This window comes from Epinephelus moara, chromosome 21 (genome assembly GCF_006386435.1).
Source record: "Epinephelus moara isolate mb chromosome 21, YSFRI_EMoa_1.0, whole genome shotgun sequence".
In the NCBI taxonomy this organism is placed as follows: Eukaryota; Metazoa; Chordata; class Actinopteri; order Perciformes; family Serranidae; genus Epinephelus; species Epinephelus moara.
In genome coordinates, this window is record NC_065526.1 from 30,184,586 (window position 1) to 30,193,012 (window position 8,427).

Genomic DNA, 8,427 nt, shown 5'->3' on the forward strand with positions numbered 1-8,427 from the left:
TTCCAGAAAATAATTATATGAACCACTAACTTCATTTCAACCTGTGATCTGAACCTATTACTCTTGCTACTACTTGCTACTACAGGCGAGTGGGGTGGCAAGCAAATTTATAGGGGGGGCCGTGGCCACCCCCTCGTGGCGCCATTGATCTCTCCCTCCTCCGCTCTGTGTTTCAGAACCATGGACAGCGCTGTTCGCGTGTGTCAGCTAAGTATGGAGCTGTCCATGGTTCTGAAACACAGAGCGGAGGAGGGAGAGATCAATGGCGCCACGAGGGGGTGGCCAGGGGTGGCCACGGCCCCCCCCCATAAACCTGCTGACCACGCCACTGGCCACCCCACTCGCCTGTGGGGACCAGGCGTCAGTGCGACCTCCCATAGGTCTGACTACCCATAACTCTGACTACCCGCTAATCTGACCATGCAGGTCTACGGTGAGTTTTATCGTTTTAATCCCATAATGTGACCACCCATTAATCCGACCATTTTAATGCCATTATTCCGACCATCAGATTTCATACCCAGTAGTCTGACCGCCCGTTAGTCCGACCACAGCACTTCCAACAGGAAGCAGTCTGTGCATTTCTTCCTCACTGCGCTGGCACGGACTGTGAGGACAGTTGTGTTTATCTCATCGACAGGAAATCACATTCATCTGCTATATGTGACGTACATACCCTTATTTGGATAACATATCCTGGTATTCCCCACACATAAAGCCTATAGCATAATGCGCTCTGGCTGCAGATGTATTAAGCATTAATCCTTCTTGCAGCATGTCTACATAAAATATTTTGTTAGAGACAAACCATCCATCGGTCTGTCATCTCACCTGTACTAACGTTTTGCCTAGCCTTGACCAGTGAATTCATCAGCTTGTAACAATTCGCCAACAACAGAAACTGAGGCTTATGTCACAACGCTACTTTTACAGGTCACGGGAGACACAGGTTCACGGTGCCAAGCTGAAACCCCTGATATATGAAACCCCAAAAAACTTAACTCTTTTTGCTTTCAAAATGCAGCAATAAATTGTATAAAAACAAAAAGGACTCGTATGGTTAGTTTAACTCAACAACTTTAATGTAATTAAATCAAACTCAAATTAACGCGTCCGGCTTGGAGATTCACTCAATTAACACAGCGCGTCACGCCGATACAGAAAACAAATAACCCCCACTGTGCATTTACTGCTTGTTTACTAATTCCAGTCACGTTTTATGTGTGTGAGATCCTGCTTGTGTGTGCGTGCACCTTGAATATCATATGTGAGGCTATTTCATAACTAAAATGGTGTTGAAAATATTTAACTTTGCTAGACGGCATTTCTCTGAGCCATTCGTTAAAAGGAAATAATGTATTAGCTGTGGAAAGAAGGCAACATAATGTGGAATTATAGGTTAAACAATCTTTGCTTCCTTTAATTTAGTTTGGATAACAGTAGTAGCCTAATAGTAGCTGCAGCAGCAACAGCGTTAGTTGCCAACAACTGTCTTGTTTTTATTTCTTTATTACAGATGTGTGACGTTATTTGGCCATGGTGATCGCCGCTTGCTGTTGGTTTGCAGGACTTCTGTTTTTCTGCTGATGTGTTTCACCGGCGACAAGCTGTCATTACGTGCGACAATTACGCACGGCTGCGCGCTCTTTATAACTCACTGCGCCTATGTTGCATAATAAAGATTTCCCTCCTTGTAATTCTTAACCGCCCCCTCAGTAACTTCATCCTGGCGCCGGGCTTGCCTTAACCTCAATCACTATAAAGGTAGAAAAATAAATAAATAAATACAGAGGAGGAGAATAGAATATGAAACAGCCTTTATTTCATTAAAAACTAAATGAAACGAAATAGGAGCGCTATTCCTGACCAATGCCTCAAAAGACATGCAGGCCAGGGGAACGAAACAAACAACCCCATGAATCTCTTTATTAATAGCCTATAAAATGACGTGTTTTCTCCTGCGGGACGGGAGAAGACACAAAATCAATGCATCTCTATTATTGTGCGGGCATAAATTCTCAGAGTTTTGCGGAAGCCAGCGGGAGTGGACATAAACAATGCGGGAGCGGGCGGGATTGAAACACACACGTTGCGGTTGCGGGCGGTAATGGTCAGAAATTCAGCAGGAGCGGGCAGGAGCGGGCTGAAGAAAACAGTCAGCACCAAGGACAGCGCTTTACCGCTGCCTGTAACAGGCTCGGGGACATCTTCAGCACCAAGGACTGCGCTCAAACTAAGGTAGTTCTTGTCTGTTTTTGTCATGTGGTAAATTCTACTGTTGGCCTCCTTATGAAAAAAATGTAATACAATTTGCATTTGTTAGAACTTGTTAATGTTTTATTTGTGTAGCTTATGGCAGCCAGTCAGCAGCCTAGTGAGTGGCGATGTGCGATGCGCTACACAGCAGAAAAAAAAATACAATGATGTCACGCACTCATTCATTCATTCATTCATTCAGCTGGCATGTATTTTGAGCAGCCGAATTAAGTGTCTCTTGCTAAGAATTACTCCATGCCTAACCGCAAGTGACTGAAGTATGTCATTGTAATTCATCCCTAAATTAAAATAAAATGAAATTAACTCAGACTTGTCCATGTTAACAATCAGCAGTCTCTGCATGGAAATGACTGCAATAATTATCTCGAGGCCACGCGTTATTATCACGTGGCCACGCATTAACTATCTCGTGGCCACGCGTTATTATCTCGTGGCCACGATATAATAACGCGTGGCCACGCATTATTATTTTTTTATTCAATGTCACCACAGGGGCTCCGTAGGATTTGATCCATTCAGTCTGATAACATTTGGACAGTATAGAAGAGCTGCATGATCACATCATTTTTATCCCCATTTAGTTAGCAGTGTCCAGGTAGCCAGAATTAGGAGCGGTTTAATAATGAACTGCCGCGGTAACTACATCTGTGGAGAAACGACAGAGACTGGCAGGTTGTCAAGGAGTCAGAGACGTCTAGAATCTGCCACCTCCACCTGCCTACGTCGTGGAAATGATGCATCATTCATGAAAGAAACTTATCACATCCTGTCCTCTGTCATTACATTCTGTCAGTTCACATCAGTGTAAGCCAACACAGAGATAGAGCTGTATGTCTTGTGAGTGTGTGTGGAGTCTTAAGTGTAGGAAAGACTATTACATCTCAAAAGTAGAAAGCAGAAAACAGCATTTGGCCTAATTTCACTGGACTACAATGCACCATCATTGGGGCATTGAGAGGTTGTATAACTTTCAGACAGTGTCAGTGTGAATGTTATATCAGTTAAGTGTTGTTTTTTTCGGAGCTACATGAAAAATCATTTTTGATCATTAAAAATAAAGTATGTTTTCAAATACAGTGGGTTCTCTGCAAGCAGATAACTTCTTGATCTTTGGAAAGAGCAGAGGCATGTGGAAAGCCTATTTTCATTTGGACTGGACTTACATTTAAGGTATATAAATATCCAGTTCTATAGTTTTTACCCATTTAATTGTCACAAATGTATCACAGTTTAGCATATTTGTAAGACTTAATTTTACTTGTATAATGTTTGTACAGATCCACGAGACAACAGTATTAACGAACTAGCATAGACTGTTACAATAATGAAGGTAACTGTGATGTCGCCCATTTTTACAGTCTATGCCTTCAATGTATGCTGTGATAAGCTTCAGACCCCAAAGCTGAGAGCAAGCCATAATAAGCAGGAAAAGACAGTATATTATATCTGCATCAGATAACTATACAAGCTCAGCAGGTACCAAGATGTAAGCCTATTTATTGATGAAATATTCAAAATTTCTCAGAGGCCATACCAGCAATTTGTGACAATTCATAGCATCATTATAGTGGTGCCATCAGCTGTGTGCTTGTTGACTTGCAAAACAGCTGGTCAATACAGGCAGGTACTGGCGAATGTCAAGCTCAAGGTGCGTCATAGAAATGCACAGATGCAGACCAGGCGTATACATAGCTTTGAGAGTTCACTTCTGCTGGCAATTTGGAACAAACCGCCCAACAGTTGATCACTGGTTTGCTATTTCCACTTTTGCCCGAGCAGAAAGGAGAATATGTGGCTACATTTAAACAGAGGCTTATTACTGTAAATTGTGTCTAGATTTTTCAGATGAAAGACTTGACAAAACTAAATGAGGCCATAGCTTATAGATGTAAATCCAATTCAACTGAATAAACGCCTGTGGTGTTGAAAAGCTGTTGGTGGAATAAAAGAAAATCAAATGACTTAAAGTTGTGTTTTTGAGCTTCTGTAATTAGACGGGTTTGTTAACCAGAACTTTAGTCTGAGTTTTAGTGAATTGCCGACCATGATGTTTCGATGAAAGTCGCTGGTGAACAGATGCTTGTTACTGACAGATGGAGACACCAGATGGCTGAAGGTGTCTGACTCTTTGAGCTCACTGATCTGTTTCTCACAGATTCACCAACTGCTCATTAAAAAACCGTACTGTCTGACGTGTTCAGTGAAGAAAGTGAGTGAGGAAATGACATTATGCATGAAGCATAAAGCAGACAGTAGGAGGACAGTGTTCATGTCTTTATTGGGTTAACAGTGTCAGCGCCATCGCCCTTTTTAATTATAGTGCATTCAATTTTATGTCGTGTAAAGCTCAATTATGATCCTACATACACACAAACAAAGCAGCCAAGGTGTTCAAGTGTTTCACGAAAGATGAGACATGAAGGTAAACAAGTATCTGCAGATGTCAGTGGGTCAACAGTTCTGCAACCAAACATTTAATATTATGACTTTTTAAAATCATGGTTTTAATTTAAGCAATACTAGTGCAGTGATTGTTCAAAACGTGCCCATTTGTAACAGGCCGATTGCTTGGCTTCTGGTATTGCTGCTTCCAAACAATTTCATGGGTCATGAGCTATACATCAAATTAAGTTATTTTGACGAAGGTTCAAGACAAAGACCACGCTTCTCTCTCCCACTAATTCAAATCACCTGCACCTTGCTAATTCAGCCATCTGTGCCTCATCAATTCAACCACCTGCCATAACCTATATAGGCATGTCCAAACCTTTCTCCTCTGTTTGTCTCACTTCTCATGACACTTGCCCCCTAAATCCTATTCTTCTCCTCACTTCCTTCTCAGCAGGACAGCAAAGCCAAAGTGGCTCAGCCGCCAGCACAGTCGCCTAACAACAAGATGGTCCTTGATATGAAACACGGAGGGATTACCCAGCACGGAGCTCATCAAGACGTGTTCTCCACTCTGAGTCTCGACCCCAGCCTCACCACGACCCCATCTATCCCCAAGAGTTCAACCTCTCTTCATCCCCCTCCTTGACCTCCATCCATAATCATGCCATCATACTCGAAACAACCTTCCCATTTATCCCCTGGCAAATTACTCCCTTGTATCCCTCCCCTTGACCCCCATCATCCCATCGAACTTGATTCTCTTTCCACCTTGCCTGATCCTCCAGTCATCCAATAAAACGACTTTTATTCTTTACATATGGTGTGGTCTTTGTTAGGGATCCCCCTATCAGTGCAAGAATATAGGCGTCATTTGGGCGCCAAAGCTCACTCAAATATTTTATGGCTTCAGTGGAGTCAAACCGCGGCTATTTGTAGGAACAAAAACGTTAATTCCAAAAGTTACATTGCCAATGCTGGAAATGTAAGAGTTTGTTACATCTGCGGCTTGTCTGTCTTCATCTGTTGTTGAATGTACTGTAGCGAGTGATGGAGAGCGAGCTGTACTCATTTCTCTAACAGTTAATAGGGGTCCGCTATCAGTACACTACACAGTGCCGGCTGTTCTCATACACTGTTCGTAGGTTTTCCTATGAAAGCAATGCAACAAAATCTGCACATACCCCATGTTATTATGAAGCAGTGATTTGTGTATAAGCCACACAGTTGGAAAGGCTGCAATCATATGACCAGTGCACTGAAGTGAGTAAAGAAGGAAGTGGTCCCTTAGGGAGGCAAGTTGAGGTGGTGAATGTGTCCCAAAATTTATTCCATTCATTTGTGACATTCCCCCGGGACTTTCCTCAGGAGGCTGGTGTTTGAAACTGTGGGAACTTTGAGTGAACTCTGAGTCATTTTATGGTACATTGTGACCATGTTTCTTTTTCTTAGCCTAACCACAGTAACTTTCCTTATCTAAAGCCAACCTTCTGGACTTTATATTAAGTACGAAATGTCATTTGTGAGCTACTAATTCATAGAATATCATACAAACCACAAGTGTATGAGGATATGTTGAACAGTGTGTACTTCTGTAGTAAGGCACAACTAACAAATATGTCCCATAGAGCTCAAGAGCTCACACTCGACACTGCACTTACTTTGGTCCTCAGCAATAAACCCGACAAGTGCGAAGTCGATTGGATAAATGGTTGTGAGGAAAATCAAAGGACAGACATACAGACAGACAGACAGACAGACTGAGACTCCTTCTATTTTACATGTTTTAGTATCCCTTTATTACATCTACATCTTCACTGTCTTTATTTTTCTTTTTTTGGTTTTATTTCAGTGAGGTTTTAACTGAGAGGAAGCCTCTCTTTTGCAGGAGTGCCCTGATCACATTCCCACAGTGACACACATACACACCTGGAAGCTGCCCAGTACAACCCTAGTCTGATCTGCTGGCCTCTGAGCAGCTCCATTGGAGGCAATTGGAGTTAGGGGCCTCGCCCAAGGGCACCTCAGTGGTGGTAATAAGGAAGGAGCAGGTGCTATTTTTTCACTTTCCCCACCCACATTTATTCTGCCAGTTCTGGGATTGAACCTCCCAAAGTCCTCTTTACCCAACACTGTTTCATTTCAAATCCAGTGTCATAAAATAGGGAGAAGTAAAGATGCTGACAGTTGATTTGTCTGACAACAGCGTAGGAGGTTGCTTTTTGTTTGACACGCTTAGGCATACTCTGTGCCTCGATGTACCTTAGTTATGTAACTACAATGTCTAAGAAACAGGATTGTGTTCACATCTGCTTTAACACTTTGTTTGACATGCATGGAAGTGTATTATGTTTGTTCTTTCACTTTCATCATGTTATTTCTCTCACTTTGTGATGTTTGCAGCCTACACAGGCTGGGCTCCTTTTGGTGCATGACACTTTGAAAAATAGGTTACTTTATCTGCAATGGGTGCAGGAACAGTCTGTCAGACAGCTCTAAGGAACTCTCAAACTTTAATAAAGATTTCAGTCACACCTCTCCTGTCTCTTCTCAGACTCCACAGTCTGTCTACCACAGCTATCACAGAGGCAATTGGGTAGTTCAGTGGTGAACAACACGATCTTTCGAAGAAGAAGGAGAGAAAGTAGAAGAAGAAGAGGAAGAGTGCTGGAAAGTGGCGAAAAGGATTTTAACAGCACTTCAAACTCTTGCATGTTTTCACACATATGCACACCTTGCCAAACACTGTGGAAAGTAGACAAGGCTGTCAGGTTGACGGTTTAGGAAAGTTAGATAGTTTGGGCAATGCAGCACCCCTTGTCCAAAAATTAAATGAGCTTTTCACCACTTTCACTTCAAGTCATGTACATCAAATTTGGTTAGGTTTTGAAGGGTTTCTTTCAGATAATACAAATCTTTTGATCTTTAAAGACCTCTGATCAGCACTTTTTTATCTGAGGATATTAGGAGCCTTGAGTGTTTGTCTTTAGTGGCCACGAGTTGTTTACTTTTGCTCTGATAGACTGATTCATCAGATGTTAGGCTATAGGCACTTTGCTAACTATGTGTAGAATATGATCTATAATGCAGCTGTGCATGCTTGTGGCATTACAATCACAATAGGCCCCCGTGTTTGCTCAGATGATGTCACGTAAATTACCAACTGACAGAACTGTCCCCTGACAAAAGTGCAAAAGGAAGTGATTATTCTTGATGTTTAGTGATGATAATGAATGTCAGTTCGGCTCAAACAAACCCTGAGAAAAGGCAGAGATATGCTGCTGCTCTCCTGGTATCAGAGGGTTAATGGGTGGCTCAGTTCAGTCTGGATAAAAACTTAGACTCAAGCTTGTACTTCCAAAGTCTTCTGTGCTCGATGATATTAGCTGTCTTTAGCAGTCTTCCCTTGTCAGGAAGATAGTTAAGTGTACAGACTAACATTACCTTTGTCAAAACACACACCGTAAATATCATCGCCATTGATTCCCCTTTGATATAAGGATGATGGAGGTCACTCAACATATGAGTGATGCTCTGAACATGCTAAAGTTTCCTTTCATTGTTCTTCAACAACAATCCCACTCTGGAAAGGGTCCCACCATCTGCTGACTTGACTGGCCTGATCTAAAACCATCGTTTCAGGGGGACTTTAAACCAAAGATGCTGGGGTGGAGCAAAATCATCAGGTGCAGCAGATGGCTCTGTTCGTCCGGGAAGTGGTGCAGCAATGCTAAGTGCAAGTGCAAAGTAGTCATTACACCA